The 12,346-nt window shown below is 38.2% G+C and overlaps 1 protein-coding gene, 1 long non-coding RNA gene and 1 other non-coding gene across 15 annotated transcripts in view; 1 reads left to right on the top strand and 2 right to left on the bottom strand.

Moving 5' to 3' along the window:
• The window catches only part of LOC129777557 (uncharacterized), a 44,328-nt gene extending 33,678 nt beyond the window's left edge, over positions 1 to 10,650 (bottom strand). For 6 of the 13 annotated variants that reach the window (XM_055783905.1, XM_055783903.1, XM_055783898.1 and 3 more), the window contains exon 1: positions 10,188 to 10,644. The gene's annotated coding sequence lies outside the window, so the exon portion shown is untranslated. Of the gene's footprint in view, positions 1 to 10,164 lie in introns of all 13 variants that reach the window. The other 7 variants (XM_055783901.1, XM_055783894.1, XM_055783897.1 and 4 more) reach the window with 4 other exon arrangements.
• On the top strand, positions 9,966 to 11,729 carry LOC129777559 (uncharacterized). The gene is made up of 3 exons (XR_008743258.1): positions 9,966 to 10,153; positions 10,247 to 10,336; positions 10,415 to 11,729. It is a non-coding gene; the product is annotated as an uncharacterized LOC129777559 (long non-coding RNA).
• Positions 11,359 to 11,430, bottom strand: Trnaa-cgc (transfer RNA alanine (anticodon CGC)). The gene has a single exon. It is a non-coding gene; the product is annotated as a tRNA-Ala (tRNA).
• Positions 11,730 to 12,346: the final 617 nt, after the last annotated feature.

Consider the following 12,346-nt stretch of genomic DNA (forward strand, 5'->3'; position numbering starts at 1 on the left):
TTCGATGCCAAATGACTTAAAAATGCATAAAACGTCGAGATCTGGTGTCATCTCGAAAAAAAATTTTTGGACGAAAATCGACCTTTAGGGATTTAGCCTGAGAAGCAATGAAGGTACAAAAATAATTAACATATTTGAAGAACCGACCATGTACATTTTGTTTATTTGTTCAAAAAAAATGACCTGTGCAGAATTTCAGCTCAATCAGACATGATTTAGAGGTGCCTCAAAGCGCTCAAAGTTTTGATTTTTTGATCCACGAACGACCGATTGAGATGAAATTTTGCACAGGTCATTTTTTGGACCAATAAACAAAATGTCGGTTCTTGGAAGATTTTCGAGAATAAAAAAATCAATGTTTTGAGCGCTTTGAGGCACCCTTAAATTATGTCCGATTGAGCTGAAACTTTTCACAGATAATTTTTTTGGACCAATAAACAAAATGTACATGTTCGGTTTTTGAAATTCGATGATGAAATTTGGACCCTTAAATTATGTCCGATTGAGCTGAAACTTTTCACAGATAATTTTTTTGGACCAATAAACAAAATATACATGTTCGGTTTTTGAAATTCGATGATGAAATTTTTCCCATGCATCCATTGCCACCATAGTGTATATCCTAGTTAATTTAACATCTATGATGTGATGGAAAAAATCATATCAAATAATCATATTTGAACAGAAGACCACTGAACAAATTTCAATTTAGCTACAAATCATGTAAATCGACTGAAACAGCTTTTCACACGGTGATTTCAGAAATTGGGAAATCTTTCGACACTAATGAAATTACACTTACAGCTTTTCTTGATCTTCAGGAAGTATTTGCCAATTCATTCTGGATACATGATATGCTAACCAACCGACTAATAACATCCAAATAAGGAGGATCTACTCTAATGACGAAACTTACAAGAGGTTGCCTACAAGGAGGAATTCAGTCTCCTTTGTCTCTAGTTGACAATGATCTTCTTAATAAAGGGTGTGTCGCATCAAATTGCATCACGGAAAAAACGCTGTAGAAATTTAATTTTTAGGAATTATATCTTCAGCTTTCGCTTATAATCAGATAAGAGTGTATAGATCACGTTGGCCATGCTTCATTGTCAATTTTTCGTAAATTTGGAAAAATATCGTCGAACGAAAAAGAGCGTCGTGAATTAGTTGTCACATCGGGACATCGGTAAGATGCTGGGAATCGTCCAATCCACGGTCAGCAGAGTACTAAAACGATACTTCGAGAACCTAACCATCGACCGGAAGGTGAAGAACTGCAAAAATGGATGCTCCGTCAGTGAAAAAGATCACAAGCGCGTAGTTAAGCAGTTTAGACGTGATCCGAGAAGTTCGGTCCGGGATGTCGCCAATAAGCTGAATTTGTCAAGTTCATTCGTCCAGCGGACCAAGCAGCGGGAGGGCCTGCGTACATACAAGGTTCAGAAGGCTCCTAACCGCGACGAAAGGCAAAACATGGTGGGGAAGACGCGAGCCCGGAAGTTGTACACCGAAATGCTGACGAAGCCGAATTGCCTAGTAATGGACGACGAAACCTACGTCAAAGCGGACTTTCGTCAGCTGTCGGGCCTGTTGTTCTTCTCCGCAGAGGACAAATTCAGCGTTCCGGAGGAGATTCGCAAGCAGAAACTATCCAAGTTTGCCAAAAAGTACATGGTGTGGCAAGCGATCTGCTCTTGCGGAAAGCGGAGCGCCCCCTTCATGATGACCGGCACGGTAAACGGGCAGGTTTACCTTAAGGAGTGCCTACAGAAGCGCTTACTACCACTATTGAAGCAGCACGAGGGCCCGACCATCTTCTGGCCGGATCTCGCTTCGTGCCACTATTCAAAGGACGTGTTGGAGTGGTACGAAGCCAACGGGGTCACCTTGTGCCAAAGGTAATGAACGCGCCGGAGCTTCGCCCAATAGAGAAATATTGGGCGATTATGAAGCAGGCCCTCCGGAAGAACCCAAAAGTTGTCAAATCGGAGGCGGACTTCAAGAGAAAATGGATTTCTGTTCAAAAAAAACTACAACCTGACGTTGTACAGAACCTTATGGACGGGGTGAAGAGGAAGGTGCGAGCATACAGGCTTGGGCTCGAAGTATGAATAAAAAGAAAATGCCAAAAGTTGTTTAATAGTTTATATTTTACTGTCTAAAATTTTCAAAAGGATCGGTCTACTGGGCGAATTTCTACAGCGTTTTTTCCGTGATGCAATTTGATGTGACACACCCTTTAACCAGACTAATTCATAATACGAAGTCGTTAGATTGGTTACACACTCAACTTGGGAAGTCTCAGTTTTAATCCTTCAAAAACAGTCATTATTCCATTTACTAGGGAAAGAAGATATAAGTTTGTATCCCTTTAGTTGGGAGGTGTACAATTGAAGCTTTCAAGCCAAACCAAATATTTGAGCGTCTTGTTTAACCAAATTTACAGAGACGGTCTTGTTTGGAGCTCCATTTATTTCTGATTTTTAATGCTATTTTTTCTGTTTTCAGATTGTCTACCTGCGTTTCATTAACCACCTATCTGCACTTGAGGAAACGATAATGGGGAAAGCATTCAACGAGCACTTGCAGCCTTACAGATGATGAATCTCGCATATGCGTACACTGTGGCTCACCAAGTCACCAGCCATAGCTGTACAAAACGTACGGATTTTAAGCGCATCCGGAAGTAAGCTACGGATAAAACTCACCAGAACAGGAAGAAGGTCCCGAAGTTGCCGGAAAAACAGTTTCTTTCGATAACTTCTCGTCCAATACCTATTCTTTTTCCTCTTCCACTTCCTACAGGTCGCCCCCAAACGACCTCTTCTAGTGAACAGCCAAAAAAGGAGCAACCGAGTTAGGAGATAGTAAGGTTGCAGCTATTGGGTTACCACCTAAGCCAGCTTCTTCACCTCATTCTTCTTCAACTGAGGATCTTTACAATATGCAAAAACTTGCAAACATGTTTTTTTGAACTAGATCGACAGACTAGATGCTGTCGCAACATACAAGAACAAGGGCAAGTCATGTTACATTTTTATTACATCCATGAATTTGTCATCTCTCAGGATAATTAATTGGAATACCTGCTCGTTTAAGAGTACATTCCATCGTTTAGTTCTTTATTACCAACCTGGATCGACACATCGGTGATTCTATTGCACTTAACGAGTTGAGCTCGGATCACTTCCCAGTGATGGTTGAATTGGGAGTGGATGTCGTAGTGAGGAGGCCACAATGCAAGCGGGACTATCATCGTGCGAATTGGATGGAATTCCAGCAGCTAATCGACAACAACATTGATCTCGATCAGTCTCTTCAATCTCCCGAAGATATAGAAGCAACAGTCAGCTCTATTCAAACTGCAGTAATTGAGTTTCGCCAAAACCACATCTCAGAAATGATTCAGGTGAGTGACTCTGTTCAAATTGATTCCATTACTAAACACTTAATTAGACATCGGAACCTTCATCGAAGGCAGTACCAACGTACTGGAATTCGAGAGAGGAAACGGCAGTATAATCAGTGAAGTCCAAGGTTATCCAGGCCAGAATGATTGAACTACGTAACAAAAAATTGCAAAAGATATTAGCAAACTTCCGAACAACTCCAAGTCATTTTGGAGGCTCGCTGAAATGCTCAAGATTCCTATTTCTTCTCTTCTTCAACATGATAATTCTGAACGATTGATAACACCTGCCGAAAAGGCTAATGCAATTGGCAACCATTTCGCTAGTTCACACAATCTTGGCCAGAACATTACAAGTCCATTTGAACTTCGGTGAATGATACCGTGAGGGCTATTGACAATATCCATTCTGCACCTCAAGAGAATGAAATCACCTCGGCCGAAAAGTTTATTCCGGTTATACTCGGAATAAGAATATGAAGCCCCCCGGCTCCGATAGTATATTTAACATTGAGTTGAAACATCTCAGTAACAACTTGTATGAATGTCTTCAACAGATGTCCATCACTTGGGCAATTCCCCTCGAGTTGGAAGTTGACAAAAGTGATCCCGATACCCGGAAAAGAAAAATGTTGGATCCTTCTACTTCAAAGAGCTATCGACCAATTAGACTCCTCCTTGAAAATACTTCCATCCTTCCATCCATGTATTTGCATTTGTATTTGTATTGCATTTCCCCAGGGTTTGGAAGTCCGTGGCATTCGAAATCTTTCATTGTCATGTTCTGTTTTTAGGTTTTCATTTTATCTCTCATATCTCTCTCTCAGCCACGCCAAAAATTTCGAGGAACACTTACAAATCCTGGTAGATTTTCAGCTGAACACTATAGTAAACACGAAAATTGTATATCTGTTATAATGTACAGGGCTAGAACCATGCAAGCAAATCGGTACAATCGCTGTATCTGTACCCACTTGTTTCGCCGTTGCACATGGCTTGTCAATTTCAACTGTACGTAGCGCCATAGACGGGTAGTAGTGAGTATCATGAACAAACCGAATCAAAACACTTGGTGAACATTCTTTTCAAAAACTTTCTTTTGAGTTAATAACTCACATTAGAAACTTGCTTGCAGTGTTAGATACAGTAGCGTCGAGTGAAGATTTCGCACCCGGGGTAGAAGTGTATGGTTGCACCCAGGGTTGCCAACTATTATTTTCGAAAATCAGGGAAAATGAAAATAAAAATCAGAAGAAATCAGGATAGCTCATATTGTGTTGTCCGGAAAGTTCGAACCGATTTTTGGAAACACAAACGCATGATTTTTATAGGCAGACGTACATTTATTCAAATTTCAAAATTCAAATTCAAAACCAGTTTTCACGATCTTTCGCCATCTTTCGCACAGCTTAAAAATTTTATCCTCTCAAAATATGTTTGCTTTCTCGTCGATAATAGTTCTATATATAAAAGGAAGGTATTTTCTATGCTGTCCATAGTGTCAAATTGAGATGAGATGAGAGAATTTCGCAGTGACCTTAACCTGTGAAGGTGCAATATCCGATTAGTTTAGTTGGTAGGATAACACATTCCAGCCAGACTCCAAAGTAAATTGTCATGTTGTCAAGAAGACATGAAGTTTAGCGTTGCTCTGATGGAACACGACGGCTATCTCATTTACTCATTCTGGTAGTTCCTTAATTTGTTGCAAGCAGTAGTTGTGGGAATTTATCGACTGTTTGATTAGTAGAAAATAATGAATAAGTTCAGCTTCGAGATCAATTTCAAAAGATTATGTTAATGATGATGAGTTTTTGTGAAAATAGCAGGAAATGTATAGGCATTTGTAGCGTAAGAATTGGGACTACGTGTTTTAAGTATTCAAAAAACAACAAGTAATTATTTTCATTTAAAATATAACGATTTGAAACTGCCTTTAGGCGTGCTAATCTGTTAGAGTTTAAGAGATGTCGACAGGGTATCTTCGATAAAGCGAATCGCATCGAAATATACAAATAATAAACAAAAAAGGATTAAACATTATACTAATGCAGACTTCAGAACTTTTTTATATAGGCTATTATGACAATTCTCATTACCACCCAGGAAAACGTCGTATATTTATTACGGATAATTTGCATTCTAATAAAGTAAAAAGTATAAAATTAGGAAAAATCAGGATCATTTCAAATCAGGCAAAGTTAAGTGTTTGTCAGGATATCAGGTAGCGTGTCAAAAAGTCTGGGAAATCCTGAAAAATCAGGAAGGTTGGCATCTCTGGTTGCACCCCTTCCCTCTTCGCTATCTGTATATGGTAAAATCGAGCACCCCGGGGCTACGAGGGACAAGCGGAATATTGTGGAACTTGACTCAAATGTCACTATACTGCCTGACAGCCTCAAAAAAATTCAGTCAAAAATTTGTCAAATCAGTCAAATCTTACTACAGTGAACCAACAGAAACGTTTGGAGTTCGCCATACGCAACATGATCAGTGCGAAATGGTATGATCGTTGATTTTAAGTTTACGTTCAATTTCTTATCGTTCGGTTTCCAGTTTTTGAAGTGCAGATGATCTGATTCAATGACAATAAGTTCGATTTGGGCTTTACAGGAAACTGACGAAATCTACGGAAGGAACTGGAGAGCCTTTTCAAGTACAATTTTGTAGGATATTCTCTAATGGTTTGGCTTGGATTTAAACCTAAAGGGAAACTTGATTTGGCGTTTACATTTTGTAAGATAGACTCATAAGATTACATTCAGATTATGAAAATCTACAAATTAAAACCCAAAAAAAATCGCATTTTAACAAGACAACGCCAGTCCGCATTATCGATCAAAATTTATCGAAAATATCTGAAGAATCCCAGCTGGGCGAGCGGTCATCTTGAAAGCGTGGCAGAATATCAAACAGTATATTTTGGAGACCTTGATTTTCAGTATGCCCAAAAGAAATATCCATTGAACGTACAAAGGGACCAACAAATTGTTTGCATTCGAAACATATTCAAAACATTGAATATTGGACCGTGAAGCGATTAATAAAGTATTTGCGTCTATGGTGAATAGCCAGCAGGGTTGCCACATATACAGAATATTCTGTATTTTACAGATTTTTTTGCCAAATTTCAGATACATAATCTGTATATACAGAATTACAGATTTTCAGCAAAAATACAGAATTTACAGATTTGTTTAAAATTCAATTTTAAATATTAAATTTATCACTGTGCATACATAGATACCTTGATGTATAAAAAAGTTGGACGCAGCGCAATGAGATGGCTTTTGTTGAAGGCAGTTATTAAGCGAAATCTTGAGCGATTTGAAGAGCTTAAACTATTTTTTTCATTCCAAGTTATGTATGACCATTATCAATCCGCCAATCGTATATTGACTCATTTATACGACCCTATGACTAAACCGATTATACTGTTCCTAAACTATGTTCTACCGCTCATCAATAATGTCAATCGCTTCTTTCAATCAGGAATTTCTCAATTTTGTGAACTTTATAATGAGAGAAGATTGTTATTGTTGATCATGTTGGGTAACTTATGTTTGGAGAGCTATGTGCAACGATTCGTTGATGCTGACCTTGATGTGAAAGATTTTGAAGACTTTCTGAAGAAGCTTGCAACGCAACCATCCGCGTTGGTATCGATGCACAAAAAGCTGAAGAAATATTGGGTGCAGCTAGGAAGTTGATCTTCAAATCGATTTGTCGTGACTTCTATATTGCATTGGTGAAACATAGTTGCTGCCTTGATAAACCCTCAAAATTTCTTCAAGCTACCAAACCTTAATGATTTGATGCTAAAATTTCCTCAATTCGTTTAAACAGGTAATAGACAAGGCCTGGATTACGAATTTAGGCTACTCAAGTCGAATAATAAGAGGGAAAAAACTGAGTGACTCGGATATAACTTGACCCCAGCTATTGGATGTAAAAAGGCGTGATGAGAAATTTTTGTATCCATTGGTCGTTTGTAAGACATGTTTTGCGGCTCCGCAAAGCTTATGCGATTGAGCCTTACAAATAAATGAATTGGAAAAAAAAGACATTTGATGACATTCATCAGTATGTATTGAGCGAATATTTTTGCTGTACAAAACAAAGTCCGGAAATCGGTTGGTTCCCACAACTAAATATGGACTCTATTTTGAGAGCGAAGAACTATGTATAGGCGGAAGGAGGAGCGTCAAAAATGAAGTTGAAGAAAAAATTTAAGGCAAAGTACAACCAAACCATGTAAATCATTGTTTCACAATTCAGAGGCGAAAAACATTCCTATTGACACAACTTTAACAACCCATAAATAAGAAAAATGAGTCCAAAGTGAAAATAAACCTTTATTTTAATTTTTTTCCCTTAACTCTCCGATACAAATTTTTTGGCTAAAAATACAGATGTACTGATTTTTTCAGAAAATTTTACAGAATTGAATGTGGCAATCCTGATAGCCAGTGAATTTAATTTAATGTCCAATTTTATCAAACACCCATTTTTTATCATTCTCAATGGTTTGTTTTGCACCTCCCACAGTCTTCAGAATCCTTGCTCAGTGTATATTGCTGAATTGGCAGCGATACACTGGGCGCTGGACAGCGTCGCCTCACGACCTGTTGAACACTATTACATTGTAACGGATAGTCTTAGCTCTGTCGAAGCTATCCGTTCAGTGAGGCCGGAAAAGCACTCGCCGTACTTCCTTGAGAGAATACGTGAAATTTTGAGTGCTTTAACCAGACGCTGTTATGTCATTACCTTTGTCTGGGTCCCTTCACATTGATCAATTCCGGGTAATGAGAGGGCTGACTCATTGGCAAAGGTAGGTGCAATTGAAGGCGATATTTATCAGCGTCAAATCGCCTTCAATGAATTTTATTCTTTAGTCCGTAAAAATACCATCGCTAACTGGCAACGTAAGTGGAACGAAAATGAATTGGGTCGGTGGCTTCACTCGATTATCCCTAAGGTTAGCCTCAAACCATGGTTCAAAAGTCTGGACTTGAGTCGGGACTTTATTCGCACCTTCTCTCGACTCATGTCCAATCACTGTTCGTTAGACGCGCTACTCTTTCGTTTTAATCTTGCCGATGGCAATATCTGTGCTTGTGGCCAAGGTTACCACGACATCGAACACGTTGTTTGGTCGTGCGAGGTGTATCTTGTTGCCAGATCGAATTTAGAAAACTCTCTTCGGGCCAGAGGAAGACAGCCCAATGTGCCGGTGAGAGATGTGTTGGCTCGGTTAGACCTTGATTACATGTCCCAAATATATGTCTTCCTAAAAGTTATCGATCTTCGTGTGTGATTGTCCTTATATCCTTATATTCTTCTTTTCCTTTTCCTTCGCGAGAAAGCAAATCCCTTCTTACTAACAATAGAATAAGGTGAAATGTAAATACGTATTAGATATAAGATAGGCTTAAGAATTGAGTATGATGAATGTGAGTGCGAATGTGAGTGTGAACATTGTCAACATATCCTTATATCCCTTCCTTTTCCTGAAAAAAATGCCACCCTTCTAAACTCGAGCAAACCGCGAGTAATCGGTTCTCTACTTCATTAACACTAGAATTAATGAAAAATGTTTATATATACTTGTAACAATACAGATAGGAGTTTGGCTCCTTTAAACTTATGTAACTGAGCCTGTAAAAATAAACGATTTAATAAAAAAAATGGTTTGTTTCACCAAAATGTCATAACAGAAAATTCAATTTTAAAGTTTCAGAGAAATAAAAGGTGCTCAAATTAGCTCAAACTACAAATAAAACACAACTTAAAAAATAGGAATGAATTCGTTCTAACTAATTGCGTTGTTTGTTTTGAACAAACTGACTAAGCTCAAATAATATCCTTCATTAAATTATTCGGCTTATGGTCAACAAAAATTATTCCCATTAATGTATTCCAAACATATTGCATCTCATTGTTTTCAGTTAGTTTGAACCATAACATTACGCGATGTCATACTCCAAAATGTTCCTAATTTTATTCATGATCTCCGCCAGTTATACCGATTGTTTCGAAATCTGGCAATCCAAATAATGGCTTAGATGGAAACATATTTTTCATAGCGAAACGAGACAAAATTTCAACAATTCATGCACCGCACGGAATCCCTTGATGCTCTAGTTCCTAGTGCTATTTTCTGCCATCCAGCTTTTCTACAGTCGCTTCCGAGCCGAAACGAATCGTACGTTATGTGTATGTCATCGTTTGAAATCATAAAAGCAGCAGCCATAACAGCATCACGGGCATTTTCCGTTTTGTTGTTCAATTTTCCGAGTTTTCCGACTCGCGTACTGGTAGAGGTATAGTTGTTATACAGCCGTTCCCCACACTATCAACAAATGATGCTCGAGTGAGATGAAACTAGGAAAAACTCTCGCTGCATCGTGTGGCACTGAATGGAAGAGACTGTGTGTATCGCCTTTACTCTAAACCGCCCGGCCACCCCCACAGTGGCGATGCTGGGTCGAGAGTTTTTCCCGCCATCTATACTATCCGTGGATCAAATGGCTGTAGTTGTGAGAATTCTTCCCGAAAATGTTGGTTTCAGTGCAGCGGCGATAATGCGCAAAAAAACGACACGTACGAAAAAAACCCCTAAGTGTCGTGCTCAGATAAATAGAAAAATAACACTGGCCCGGTTTCAAATGTTCGCTTTTTATTAGCATATAATAACAATTGACGAGCAAAAAACAATAACCGGAGTGGACGAGCAGCAATGTATGTATTACCAATGCGAGAGATGTTAATCTACCTTATCCACTATTGATAGACCACTGTTTTTCTCCTCATATCTAACTTTATCACAAACAGAATCATCATTTTGATCGCGGAAACAGATTTTCCAGATTTTCTTCTTGCAGATTCAAAGACTCAATACACTTGACGATAGTCAATAAGTTGGTATAATAATGAAAAATTTCAATACACTCATATATTTTTTTCACTTTACGTTTTATCGACAAATCGGCTTTATTTTAGAACCAAAGCATCCTGCAGTGAATTCTCGCGAAAAGATCCAAAAACGTGGGTGTCGATTTGGATGAAAACTTAGAAATCGGTGTCCCCTTTTCGCCTGGTACCCGCACTGAACGAAAGGAAGGAACAGACACAACCGGGAAATGGAAAAGAAAACGCTCGTTCGCACGCACGCTTGCACGCACGCACCTTACCGACAACCGTTCACGACCGATACCGAGGGAAAACTGTGATGGCTCACAAGAAAACCTCGACCGAGAAAATCGTCTAAAATATTCTGTATGGACCTGTGTGTGCTTTTACATACCACCCTCTGTCGTCACTACCACCACCACCACCACCAACGCCGTCGTTTGTTATTCGTCGCCAATTTTCGCTAGCAGCGAACGACCTCATATCCCTAACGGCAATGACGGACCGTTTGTATGCGGAATCGACGTAAAGATTGCTCTTGAGATGTGGGAGAATAATGGCTGCGGCAGTGATATCAGATATTTTGATTAGAGAACTGAACTGAACATTGCGTTTATTGTTTATTTATTGTTGCGGAATGCCAGACTATTCCGGAGACTTCAACAATAAACATCGACCAGTCATCAAATTTGCTAGCATGAGTACATTGCAGGAGTGCGATTGAAAGTAACGATATCATTTATTACAAAAAAAATCTTGTATTTTGAATTTATTCACCTTCATTTCTGACATCGAAAACGAGAAATAGAATGTCACAAACCCGAATATAAAATAACATCAAATTCATTTGAAGACCGCATAACTGAAGCTTGATTATAAAATATCGTCAAATAATCTCTTACACAATCTGTACAAAAAGAGAATATCCTAAGAAATATGACCATATATTAACTTCGAAAAAAAAGATTGCAGCTTGCTATGTAGGTATTTGAAGGAAAATAATATCCGATACACAAAAACAAAAAAAACACAAATGGAGACACCGGGGATTGAACCCGGGACTTCTCACATGCGAAGCGAGCGCTCTACCACTGAGCTATGTCCCCTGTGTGAAACATTGGGGTAAATTATATTTGTCGTATTTTGGATTTTTTTTGTGTCAATTTCATATGTATGCCCATATTTATGAAAGTGGTCTGAGTCAATATTTTAGGAAATTATAGAATAATATAATAAATAATATGTATCATAGACATAATTTGAAAGCTGCGCGTAGCCTTTTTTGATGCATTTCTGAACTACATAACAAGTTGATAAATAACAATCAAATAATAACATGAACGTCAATTCATTCCTGTTCATCTAACGATATAATTCAGTAGGTCTAACCCCCAAAAAAACACTTCACTTTATTGGCCTTTGGTTATATTTGCAATATTTCAATGCAGCAATATTTCTAGTGCAGCAAAAAAACCTGTTTTTTTATATAGAGTTTCAAAGGAAAAAAATAAAATTTGAATTTTTCATCAAATACACCATTTATTTGATTGAAAAAAGTGCATCATCTTACACAGTAGATCCTAATTAGTACGTTTACAGTGAAAAACTTTTCAACTTGTTGCATTTTCAACGAATTTAAACAGAATTTCCTGCCGGCGCTCTAAAATCGTGGTTTTGTTACATAGAAATGACTCCTAAAATAATATCGTACATCTTTAGCAGCCCAAAAAAATTGTGGTATTTCCAGATACCTTTAGAAGGTTTTGGCTAGGTAAAATATTAAAATAATATTCCAAGAGCAGCAAAAGAATATTTTTATTGGTGGGAATATAGTTGCCAGTATCCGTTAAAGGGTTAAAGACAACGTACTTAATATATAAATATTTTAATTACTATTCGGATATGATGTGATCTGCAGATATTATATGTCAACGTAATACAGGTCGTACACGATTATCTGGAGACTCGATTATCCGGGATTTGAATATTCGGAATTCTAGACTCGATTATCCGGAGTATTTC

Source organism: Toxorhynchites rutilus, chromosome 3 (assembly GCF_029784135.1).
Source record: "Toxorhynchites rutilus septentrionalis strain SRP chromosome 3, ASM2978413v1, whole genome shotgun sequence".
NCBI lineage: Eukaryota > Metazoa > Arthropoda > Insecta > Diptera > Culicidae > Toxorhynchites > Toxorhynchites rutilus.